Consider the following 12,436-nt stretch of genomic DNA (forward strand, 5'->3'; position numbering starts at 1 on the left):
ATATATTCCTGCTTCCCCGCGCCTCGTTAATCATATGCCTCAGGATGCACTTCCTTCGCCGTAGCCAATTCAGCACTCCGAAAACCGAGAGTCGCTTTCCAGACATTCTGAGGTATGGCGCACACCGGAGACGACTACTCTGTTATCACTGCGGTGAAGCTGGACATGTGTACCTGGAATGTCCCTATCGTCGCCTCGGACTACAGGGTTTTGGCGTCGACTCGCCATGGCTGAGATTTAGCGAAAGACCAAAAGCTATTGAAGATTACTTTTCACAACAATACCACTTCGGCGGCAGTCGCGGTGCCCATCCCCAAGGCGATCTTCTCTAAATTTTCGGAGTTTCTCAACGGCGGCACCAGCGCGCTCGCCAAGCCCTAGGCGAGAAAAATAACGATAGCGACCTTCGGGAGCGAGGCTGCTCACACTCAACGCAAGCAGGGCCTCCCACCGACGCAAGCACGAACCCGGAGCGAATCTCTGACGACAGCGACGAAAGCAAGAAGCAGATTTTCTTTGGATATACATGTGGTAGTCGACGGTCACCACGACGTTAGTGCACTATTGGACACAGGTGCGGACTATTCGATCATGAGCGGAAAACTAGCAGCGCGCATGAAGTTTTTACGCCTTGGTGCGAAGCACAAGTTCATACTGCCGGCGGCACGTAGTCACCACAATCGGCATGTGCACTATCAGAGTGAGCATTCGGGGACGAACGTTTCTCGCCAGTTGCAACGTACTTCGTGACTAGTCCCGAGACCTAATTCTGGGAGTCGACTTTTTGCGGAAGCACGGCGCTATTATCGATCTTCGAAAGCTTACCGTGACGTTTTCGACAGCTGGATTCTCCGACAAATTTGATGACATCCGTGACAGCACGTTTCGCGTTTCTGCCAACAGCGCCACGTTGCCTCCGTGTTCAAGCGCCCTAGTTTATGCGGTGTCCGGCAAGTTACGGGATGGTGAGGTTGTCGCCGAAGGCAACTTGACGATTTTGTTCGCGCTAGGTGTCTGCGCTGCACGCAGCCTCGTCATGCTTTATGACGGACACTATGCCTTACTTGTGACTAATTTCAGTAACGAGTACCGGCACCTGTTTCGTGACACCGCCATCGCTTTCGCCTACGCTATCGCAGACGCTTCTGAATGCTTCGCATCTACATCAGCCGTCGACGGGCTTTGACCGACACCAAGCGATGTGACTTCACTACTTGCAAAAAAAGATGTCAACTCGACCCTCTCGGAACAATAATAGACTGAGCTACGTGAACTGCTATATCAATTTAAAGAGTGCTTCGTGTTCACCTCGAAGGTTCGTCAGACACCGACCACCAAACACCGAATAATGACATATATCGACGCCTCGCCCATAAAACGACACCCTTACCACGTTTCGGCAAAGGAACGTGCGCGATAACTGCTCAAGTCGAAGATATGTTGAAAGACGACGTTATCCAACTTTCGAAGAGTGCCTGGTGATCTCCGGTCGTGCTGGTGAAGAAAATAAAATGGCAGTATATCCACGGAGTGAATGATGGAGAGTGGGGCGATGCATCCGTCCATCCATGCGTCCGTCTGTGTGACCGTCCGTGCGTGCGTCTGTTCGTGCGTCCACACGCCCATCTGTGTGTTCGTCCCTGCATTTGTCCATGCATCCGCCCCTGCGTCCGTTCATGCGTCCACCCGTCGGTGCAGCCCTCCGTGAGTCCGTCCATGCATCTGTCTGTGTGTCCGTTCGTCCATCTATTCAACACTTCAAGTACCACAATCTCGCATCTTTTCATCATATATTCCGCATATGCACCCCCATCCAGCAGACATTCCAAGGACTAAACGAGATGTTGCACAGGCACATTTTCTTACGGCTCGCGCTTCGTGTCTACTTCCCACCTTTAACCACCTCGAGTTCATGGTATATACTAGTTCACTGTATTCTTGGCACTGCGGCCCAACGCTCGCTAAACCTTTCTACAACCAAGGAGGTTATGCCCTGCGAGTATAACATAGCAACCCTTTCTTGTCAGATAGTGTTCAATGTACATGCCAATGGCTGCTAAGGGGGAATGAGAGACAGGAGAATTCGGCTTTTAGTTAACGCGCACGCTGCGAATTTCTTGTTGTTCAACAACGCACAGAAGAAATATCTCACCGGCACCACCTTGGATGTCAAAATGTAAGACTGGTTACACACTACGACTACTATTACGACTACGAGGGACGAACGAATGTCGCTATAAGGAGCTTCGCCCCTAAAAGACAGATCGCTGCGCTTCTGCGCGGACTACAGAAAACTTAACAGCGTGACTAAAAAAGACGTCTATCCGCTTCCCCGCATCGACGGCTCCCTCGACAGGCTGCGGCGGGCCAAGTATTTTTCATTGATAGACTTGAAAAGTGGCTACTGGCGGATCGAAGTTGACGAACGAGGTTGTGAAAAAACCGTCTTCGTTACACCGGATAGCCTATATGAATTCAAAATGCTTCCCTTCAGCCTCTGTTCTGCGCCTGCGACATTCCAGAGAATGAAGGACACTGTTTTTACCGGTCTAAAGTGGCACACGTGCCTAATTTATTTGGATGATGTCATGTTTTCTGCGACCTTTGAGGAGCACCTGAAGCGTCTGCAGAATGTGCTGGAAGCGCTCCGCTCTGCTAACCTGACAATGAAGCCAGAAAATTGCCACTTCGATTACAAGGAACTTAAGTTTCTCGGCCATGGTGTCAGTGCGGATGGTATTCGACATGCCCTGACAAAAGTACCGCCACGGTCTCGTTCCTGTTTCACGTGATAATAAGGCAGTACGTCGCTTTCTAGGGCTCTGCGCGTACTATCACCGCTTTCTAGCCATTTTTCTAGGATTGCTGAACCACTCACTCGACTCATTCGTGAAGATGTTCCATTCGTCTGGGAGGAAGAACAGGACGCAGCTTTCTCTGATCTACGGGAGCGTTCGCAGACACCACCAGTCCTCGCTCACTTTGACCAAGACGCTGATACTGAAATTCTTACTCACGCCAGCAACGTGGGTGTTGGTGCTGTCCTCGTCCAACAACAAGATTGCACAGGGCGAGTGATAGCGTACGCTAGCCGCACTCTTTCCTACGCCGAGGTCAAGTATACTCGATAGATATGTGGGGTTTAACGTCGCAAAACCACCATTAGATTATGAGAGACGCCGTAGTGGAGGGCTCCGGAAATTTCGACCACCTGGGGTTTTTTAACGTGCCCCCAATTCTGAGCACACGGGCCTGCAACATTTCTGCCTCTATCAGAAATGCAGCCGCCGCAGCCGGGATTTGATCCCGCGACCTGCGGGTCAGCAGCCGAGTACCTTAGCCACTAGACCACCGCGACGGGGCAAGAGGTCAACTACACGTCAGAGAAAGAGTGCCTCGCTGTTTTATGGGCCACGATGAAATTTAGGCCTTACCTTTACGGACGCCACTTCAAGGTAGTGACCGACCATCATTCGTTGTGCTGGTTAGCCAACCTACGGGACCCGTGTGGGCGACTGGCACAATAGAGCTTTCGTCCGCATGAATATGATTTCATGATCGCTTACAAATCGGGTTGCAAGCACGAAGGTGCTCATTCATTGTCCCGTGAACCTGTTGGAATTTGTGGCCAAGGCACCGATGGTGACGGTTGTTTCCTAGGGGCCCTTACTACAACGAATCTGATTGCACGAAGGCGCGCGGACGACGAAATTCGCCCAGTTATTGAAAGCCATCTGGCCAGGTTTCGGTGGGTCTCCCGCCTGCTCAGTTTTTCCGATTTGAAGACCTTTTGTAGCACGTGACAATATATATATATATATATATATATATATATATATATATATATATATATATATATATATAAGGGAAAGAAGTGTATACCTAAGGGCTCGTTTTTCCGTATTTTAACACAATATTAATGAGATATAACAGACAGTAATGCCAAGGAGTGTACAAGGGAAGTTATTAAAACCAATGGAATGTAAATAAGAAGAAAGAAAAGTGGATGAAAAAATTACCAACTGTGAGCAGGAATCGAACCTACGACCTTCGAATTACGCGTTCGATGCTCTAACCACTGAGCTATCACAGCGGCCCTCCCTTCATCCACTTTTTTGGGTTTATCTGTGAATTTAGAAGTAGGAGTGACAGTCAGCGCCATCTATAAGCCAAACAACGAGTGTGAAAACACTCTTATGCGCATGTTTGGCGCCACGTAGCACGTGAACTTATTATGAGCGGGCAGCTGATTAATTGTCCCTCTTATACAACCTAAACACACCAAGTCTGCCAGTACGAGACCCTCGTTCAATGAAATAAGGGAAAGAAGTGTATACCTAAGGGCTCGTTTTTCCGTGTTTTAACACAATATTAATGAGATATAACAGACAGTAATGCCAAGGAGTGTACAAGGGAAGTTATTAAAACCAATGGAATGTAAATAAGAAGAAAGAAAAGTGGATGAAAAAATTACCAACTGTGAGCAGGAATCGAACCTACGACCTTCGAATTACGCGTTCGATGCTCTAACCACTGAGCTATCACAGCGGCCCTCCCTCCATCCACTTTTTTGGGTTTATCTGTGAATTTAGAAGTAGGAGTGACAGTCAGCGCCATCTATAAGCCAAACAACGAGTGTGAAAACACTCTTATGCGCATGTTTGGCGCCACGTAGCACGTGAACTTATTATGAGCGGGCAGCTGATTAATTGTCCCTCTTATACAACCTAAACACACCAAGTCTGCCAGTACGAGACCCTCGTTCAATGAAATAAGGGAAAGAAGTGTATACCTAAGGGCTCGTTTTTCCGTGTTTTAACACATTATTAATGAGATATAACAGACAGTAATGCCAAGGAGTGTACAAGGGAAGTTATTAAAACCAATGGAATGTAAATAAGAAGAAAGAAAAGTGGATGAAAAAATTACCAACTGTGAGCAGGAATCGAACCTACGACCTTCGAATTACGCGTTCGATGCTCTAACCACTGAGCTATCACAGCGGCCCTCCCTCCATCCACTTTTTTGGGTTTATCTGTGAATTTAGAAGTAGGAGTGACAGTCAGCGCCATCTATAAGCCAAACAACAAGTGTGAAAACACTCTTATGCGCATGTTTGGCGCCACGTAGCACGTGAACTTATTATGAGCGGGCAGCTGATTAATTGTCCCTCTTATACAACCTAAACACACCAAGTCTGCCAGTACGAGACCCTCGTTCAATGAAATAAGGGAAAGAAGTGTATACCTAAGGGCTCGTTTTTCCGTGTTTTAACACAATATTAATGAGATATAACAGACGGTAATGCCAAGGAGTGTACAAGGGAAGTTATTAAAACCAATGGAATGTAAATAAGAAGAAAGAAAAGTGGATGAAAAAATTACCAACTGTGAGCAGGAATCGAACCTACGACCTTCGAATTACGCGTTCGATGCTCTAACCACTGAGCTATCACAGCGGCCCTCCCTCCATCCACTTTTTTGGGTTTATCTGTGAATTTAGAAGTAGGAGTGACAGTCAGCGCCATCTATAAGCCAAACAACGAGTGTGAAAACACTCTTATGCGCATGTTTGGCGCCACGTAGCACGTGAACTTATTATGAGCGGGCAGCTGATTAATTGTCCCTCTTATACAACCTAAACACACCAAGTCTGCCAGTACGAGACCCTCGTTCAATGAAATAAGGGAAAGAAGTGTATACCTAAGGGCTCGTTTTTCCGTGTTTTAACACAATATTAATGAGATATAACAGACAGTAATGCCAAGGAGTGTACAAGGGAAGTTATTAAAACCAATGGAATGTAAATAAGAAGAAAGAAAAGTGGATGAAAAAATTACCAACTGTGAGCAGGAATCGAACCTACGACCTTCGAATAGATATATATACATTGCAACGAGCAAGGTTGCGTAAAAACACAGCTTATTATTCGAGAAACGTTAGCCGCAACAAGCTGGTACAGGCAGGAACCCGGCAAGCACGAGCCACACACGGACGTCAACGTCTTCTTTTACGCTGGCACAGAGCTGGCGCCACTATGCTTCGGTACAATTACTCTCCGCGCAGAAAGGAGCCAACCTGGCGACCTAGGGAAAGGACACGACAAGGGGGTCATAGCACGGTTTGAGGCGTGATACGTGTACTGTTTCACGCCCACGGCAGCGTTGGTCCGAAGGTGAATCAATGGGCTCAACTTCATAGTTGACAGATGTTTGCCGCACCACACGGTAGGGGCCATGGTATTTCGACGAAAGCTTCGGGGAAAGACCTGGAGGGGTAGACGGGACCCAGAGCCAAACCAGCATTCCTGGGTTATAGTGTACAGTAGACGCAGAGGAATCGTGGTCAGTTTTTTGGCGCCATTGGTCTTATGCGGTAAATGAGCGAGCGAGTTGACGACACTCTTCGGCATAAGCAGCTGCTTCGGAAACAGGCGTCGCTTCGGAAACATCAGGCCTGTAAGGGAGAATGGTATCCATGGAGCATGATGGCTCACGTTCGTAAAGGAGGAAGAAAGGAGAAAAGCCAGTGGTTGTTTGTGGCGCAGAGTTGTACGCGTACGTGACAAAAGGGAGCACTTGGTCCCAATTAGTGTGGTCGTCAGAGGCGTACATGGCAAGCATGTCTCCAAGTGTACGGTTAAAGCGTTCCGTCATGCCATTGATTTGAGGATAATATGCCGAGGATTTCCGATGGACAGTGCGACATGCCTTGGGCAGCTCGTCGACGGCATTCGAGAGAAACACGCGTCCACGGTCCTTCAGTGATTCACGAGGTGCACCGTGTCGCAAAATAAGATGGTGAAGAAGAAAGGACGTAACGTCTTTCGCAGTGGTAGCAGGCAGCGCCGATGTTTCAGCGTAGCTTGTCAAATGATCCACGGCGACGATAATCCACCGGTTGCCTCGAAGAGAGTTGGGTAGAGGACCATAAATATCAATTCAGACGCGGTCGAATGGTCTCGCTGGGCAGGTTAAGGGTTGCAAAGGGCCAGCAGTGCTGTGAGAAGGCGTCGTGCGTCGTTGACACATGGTGCATGACCTAACGTACTGGCGAACGTGCCGATACATGCCGCGCCAGTAGTATCTTAGACGAGGCGAAAGTAAGTCTTAAATACTCCAGCGTGGCCACACGGGGGGTCATCGTGAAAGGCAGCGCAGATGTCCGAACGCAAAGGACGAGGAATGACAAGGAGCCACCTACGGCCGTCCGTCACGTAATTGCGGCGATACAACAAGCCTTCACGGACAGCAAAGTGTCTTGCTTGACGAGAGAGGGAGCGCGAAGTCGTTTCTGACGAACTGTGAGAGAGGATGTCGAGCAAAGAAGTGATTCAAGGATCCTTGCGCTGTTCAGATGGCATGTCAGTGATGCTCAACGATGACGAATCGCAAATGGCAGTTGATAAGCAGGAAAGGTCAGGAGGCAGTAGAGAACGGGATAGTGCATCGGCGTCTGAATGCCTCCGTCCTGAGCGATAAACAACACGGGTATTGTATTCCTGAAGGCGTAAAGCCCAACGAGTGAGGCGGCCAGTAGGATCTTTCATGGACGCTGACCAGCATAAGGCATGGTGATCTGCGACAACATCAAACTGGCGTCCGTAAAGGTAGGTGCGAAATTTTCCTATAGCCCAAATGATAGCCAAGCACTCCTTTTCCGTGACGGAATAGTTGGACTCTGCCTTCGTTAGTGTACGGCTGGCATAGGCGACAACGTACTCGTCGCAGCCGTCCTTGCGTTGAGCGAGGATGGCACCGAGGCCGACACCACTTGCATCCGTGCGAATTTCAGTGGGTACATTGGGATCGAAGTAACGGAGTACTGGCGAAGACGTGAGTAGCTGGCGTAGCGCCGTGAATGCCTCATCGCAGTGGGAATTCCAGCCAGAGAGGTCCGCGCTACGGGAGAGAAGCTGAGTCAGAGGGGCAATTATAGAGGCAAAATTGCGAATGAAACGCGGAAAATAGGAACACAAGCCTACGAAACTACGAAGCTCGTTTAGGGTAGAAGGATTGGGGTACTCGGCAACGGCATGCAGTTTGGCAGGGTCTGGCAATATTCCTTCTTTTGAAACGACGTGGCCGAGAATTGTGAGTTTGCGGGCGCCAAAACGACATTTCTTAAAGTTTAGTTGCAACCCGGCTGCCGTAAGGCACCGGAGAACTTGTTCCAGACGGGAAAGACGAGTTTCGAAATTCGCCGAGAATACAACTATGTCGTCTAAATAGCAAAGGCAGATGTGCCATTTAAGTCCCCTGAGAACACTGTCCATCATTTTTTCAAAAGTCGCAGGCGCATTGCAAAGACCGAAGGGCATTACATTAAATTCATATAGGCCGTCAGGGGTCACAAACGCCGTTTTTGGACGGTCTGGTTCAGCCATTGGCACTTGCCAATATCCAAAGCGCAGATCCAGTGAAGAGAAAAACTCCGCACCTTGAAGGCAATCCAAGGCGTCATCAATGCGTGGCAGGGGATAAACATCCTTGCGTGTGATGTTGTTTAGTCGACGATAATCTACGCAAAACTTGATGGAGCCATCCTTTTTTCGCACGAGGAACACTGGCGAAGCCCAAGGACTGTGTGAGTGCTAAATAACACCACGTTGCAGCATCTCGTCGACGTGTTGAGTGATGACGTCACGCTCAACCTGCGAGACGCGGTAGGGGCGCTGACGAAGTGGACTATGATGACCGGTGTCGATATGGTAAGCGACAACTGACGTGCGTCCCAAGGAAGGTTGTCCGTGGGCGAAGGAGGCGCGGAAACGGTCAAGTAGTTGAATGAGCTGATTGCGCTGGTCTCGCGTAAGGCCGGTGTCTACGCTGCGCAACAGAACGTTTTCGTTAGGTAGTGAGGACGCGGTGGCAGCTAGGACAGCATCCACGGACATCGGCGTCGTATCAGAACGGGCATCGAAAGGAAAGATGTCATCATAGGTGTCAAGACTCCCAATGCATTCGCCATGCAATAAGGTAGTGGGACAAGGGAACGCATTGCACACGTACACGGCACTGGAGCCATCGGCTAGTGTTATGACGGCAAACGCGACGACAAGGTTCCGGCGATGAGCGCATTCTTGTGACAACATAAATAGGGCAGTTGAATCGGAAACGGAGTTGCACAAAAGAGATACCGCGGTGACCGAAAAAGCAGAAATGACGACGTCAGCGGCGACGATCACCTTTTTAGGTGAGCGTGGGAGATCTATGAATGTCGTGCTGAATGGAAACAAAACGAGTTGAGCACGAGCGCAGTCAACAACCGCATGATTAGCGGAAAGTTCCATCCCAGGATGATTTCATGAGACGCATGCGGAAGGACGACAAGTTCAACGATGTAAACCACTCCTTGAATCACAACACGAGCAGTGCATGTGGCAGAAGGTTGGACGCGTTACGAACTCGCTGTGTGTAAAGAAATTTCAACCAGTGGAGTCGTCACTTTGTTCAGTTTGCGGCATGACACTTCACTGATTATACAAATAGCGGCGCCTGTGTCGACAAGAGCAGTTGTGGCGAAACCGTCCACAAACATGGCAATCTCGTTAGGGGGCGAAAGATGAGGCCTTGGAAATTTCGTCAGTGGCGCAGCTCTTGCCTCAGGAACTGCGACTGTTAGTTTTCATACTGGGCGTGGTCAACACCACCTAGATTTTTTAAGGCCCCTCCACGAATTCTCCTTTGACGCGTGACGTCACCACACTACGACGGCGGGAGCAACCGGTGCGGTAGCGCCATCTGACGGCAGCGGCTGCCGTTCGTGCTCGAGCGGCAGCCAGCCGCCGTTCATGCTGATTACTGTGAGCCATGGTTTCGTAGACAAAATGAAAAATACTTAATTTAACTCTTTTAGAAAATAAAAAAAATATAAAAAAAGTGAGAAGTATTTTGTTTTATTTTTTTTAAACTGTGTATTTTTAAAAGTTAAATTGAGTAGTTTTTTTTGTAATCTTTCGAAAGAAGCATTTCAGAAAGGGCATCACTATTGCTGTAAACATCACCATCGTCGTGTTTTTCTTTTCATTTGAGTGCTTTGTTTGCACCGTGGCACGTGCGTTTCATATGCATTACGTGCTGTTTCTGCGTTCTTTCCTTGCCATTTGCTGAAGCTTTGTTGACGGCCATGATTACTTGAAGGGAACTACTGGACAACGTCCGAGAAAGTGGTGTGTGCCTGTGTGACAGTTACTGAGTGATTTGTGAAAATGCCTGGGCACTGTTGTGTTCCCGGCTGCCGCGGGAATTACGACGGAGAAAAGACTGTGCGAGTCTTCCCTTTCCCAGCTGATGCCGACAGAAGGAGGAGGTGGTTGAAAGCCATTCCGCGTGCCGACTTTGAACCCGGAAAGCGCTCAGTGGTAAGTCTAAAACGCGTGATATTTATTGCGCGACGTTTTTGTGGTGACGTATTGAACTATGCTAGTTTTAAGTTATGAATTTGCTGTTTCGCTCATGAAATTAACTGTCTTAATAACGCTAACATTATTTGGGTTTGGTTTTACAGGTCTGCGAGCGGCACTTTAGAGAGTCAGACATTCTGACTTCCTCTAAGTATGTGGACTCAAAAACCGGCAAAGTCGTCGAGGCAAAACTGAAGATCGCTCGACTCAGCTCCGACGCCGTTCCCAGTGTATTCCCGAACTGTCCAGCGTACCTTTCCGCGCCCGCCGCTACGTCGCGAGAGGCGCCCGCTGAGAAAAGGATGCGCCTTGAAGCAGCCTCTTTACGAGAAGCCATCGCCAATTCACTTGAGACACATGAGGAGGAGGAAACAAAGCACAAGTTTGACACCTTCCAGGCTCTACTGGAATGCCTTCCTCAAATGAAGCTTTCGAACTTTTGGAGTGTTATTTCTAGACCTGCGTGCATTCATTTTCTGAATCTTGCTCTTGAAGACGCCCCTCGTGTTTTGCTGTCAATAACGGTCTTAGAGGATCTCACGGTGAAAGTTCATTGCCAAGATGTGCAGCTTACTACGATTGATGGCATTGGTGCCATCCCTTACAAAGTGAACGACATTCGTTGTTTGACACGCCTGCTAGATTCTGTAGAGTCCTTACATGGAGAACTTTCCTGTAAGCATGAAGACAAAATTGAGGGTTTGCTCAAGTTGGCATTTTCTCTGCTTGAAGATGCCTCAAACTGTGAACTGGCAGATGTTGAACGACTCAATGCCATCCGTTTTTTGAAAGAGCAAGTTTCTCTTCTTCTCGTCAGGCATAGCAAGCAATCTCGGTATTCTCCAGAGTTCCTGGTACTTTCGAGCATTTTATTTACAATTTCTCCGCATGCCTATAGATTCTTGCGCAGTACCGGTAATGTTAGGCTGCCCCATCCATCCACTATACGTCGTGTGTGTAATTCATACAATGTAAGCCCAGAAGCTGAGCAGCAAGGCGCTTCTTTTCTTTCGTATGCAAAGAAGCTGGTCACTACTATGAAAGAGCACGAAAAAATTGTTGTTCTCATGATGGATGAAATTCACCTGCAGCCTTATTTTGACTATAAGGGAGGAACGATTGTTGGTGCGGCTAGCAATAGCCCTAATGCAGCAAAAACAGCGCATGTTTTTATGATGCAAAGCCTACTTTCAAGTCAGAAGAATGTTGTGCACATACTGCCAGTAGAGCGCATCAATGCGGAGGAGCTGCACACTCTTCTGCATAGTATCATTACTCAGTTGGAAAATGTTGGGTTGCGTATCATTGCTGTAATAACTGACAATAACTCAATCAACCGCAAAACAATGTCACTTTTTGGGGCACCGTGCAAACTTCAGAGTGTGTATCCACACCCTGCTGACCCTGACCGTCCTCTTTTTTTCCTGATTGATCCTGTGCACTTAATGAAGTGTGTGAGGAACAACTGGCTCAATCAGCGAAACTCTGGAACATGCATGTTCTTTCCTAGCGCCACAGAATCTAGCGTACAGCCACCCATACTTACAGCGTCATTTCGTACACTTCGAGAACTACACTTGAAAGAACAGGGTCAGCTCATCAAATCTGCACCGGCGCTTACGACAAAATCTCTCAATCCTTCGAATATGGAACGACAAAATGTTAAGCTCGCGCTAAAGATTTTCAACCCGTCTACAGCAGCAGCTCTTCGAGCGTGTGGGCCTAAACTTCAGCTCGAGCATGTGGCCGGCACAGCAGAGTTTTTAGAACTCATAACTAAGTGGTGGAGCATTGTTAATGTAAAAACATGCAACAAGGGCATTCGACTTCGGGATGAGCTGCAGTCACCGATTGCATCAGTGACAAGTCCACAGGTTCACTTTCTGCTGAATATAGTGGAGTGGCTAGATCTGTGGCAGTCCCTAAGATTTGACGCAGGTGTGCTCACAAGAGAGACTCACAGTGCCCTCCGTCTCACGACAGAAACCTTAGTAAAGGTTGCTGAGTATTGCCTGAATGAGCTGAACTTTGA

General features: G+C 48.3%; 4 non-coding genes across 4 annotated transcripts; all 4 read right to left on the reverse strand.

The window, feature by feature from the left end:
* Window positions 1-4,020: 4,020 nt before the first annotated feature.
* Window positions 4,021-4,093, reverse strand: TRNAT-CGU (transfer RNA threonine (anticodon CGU)). The gene has a single exon. It is a non-coding gene; the product is annotated as a tRNA-Thr (tRNA).
* A 382-nt stretch (window positions 4,094-4,475) lies between these two features.
* On the reverse strand, window positions 4,476-4,548 carry TRNAT-CGU (transfer RNA threonine (anticodon CGU)). Its single transcript has one exon. It is a non-coding gene; the product is annotated as a tRNA-Thr (tRNA).
* Window positions 4,549-4,930: 382 nt separating this feature from the next.
* TRNAT-CGU (transfer RNA threonine (anticodon CGU)) lies at window positions 4,931-5,003 on the reverse strand. The gene has a single exon. It is a non-coding gene; the product is annotated as a tRNA-Thr (tRNA).
* A 382-nt stretch (window positions 5,004-5,385) lies between these two features.
* TRNAT-CGU (transfer RNA threonine (anticodon CGU)) lies at window positions 5,386-5,458 on the reverse strand. The gene has a single exon. It is a non-coding gene; the product is annotated as a tRNA-Thr (tRNA).
* Between the last annotated feature and the right edge of the window lie 6,978 nt (window positions 5,459-12,436).

The sequence above is a fragment of the Rhipicephalus microplus genome, chromosome 3 (assembly GCF_043290135.1).
Source record: "Rhipicephalus microplus isolate Deutch F79 chromosome 3, USDA_Rmic, whole genome shotgun sequence".
In the NCBI taxonomy this organism is placed as follows: Eukaryota; Metazoa; Arthropoda; class Arachnida; order Ixodida; family Ixodidae; genus Rhipicephalus; species Rhipicephalus microplus.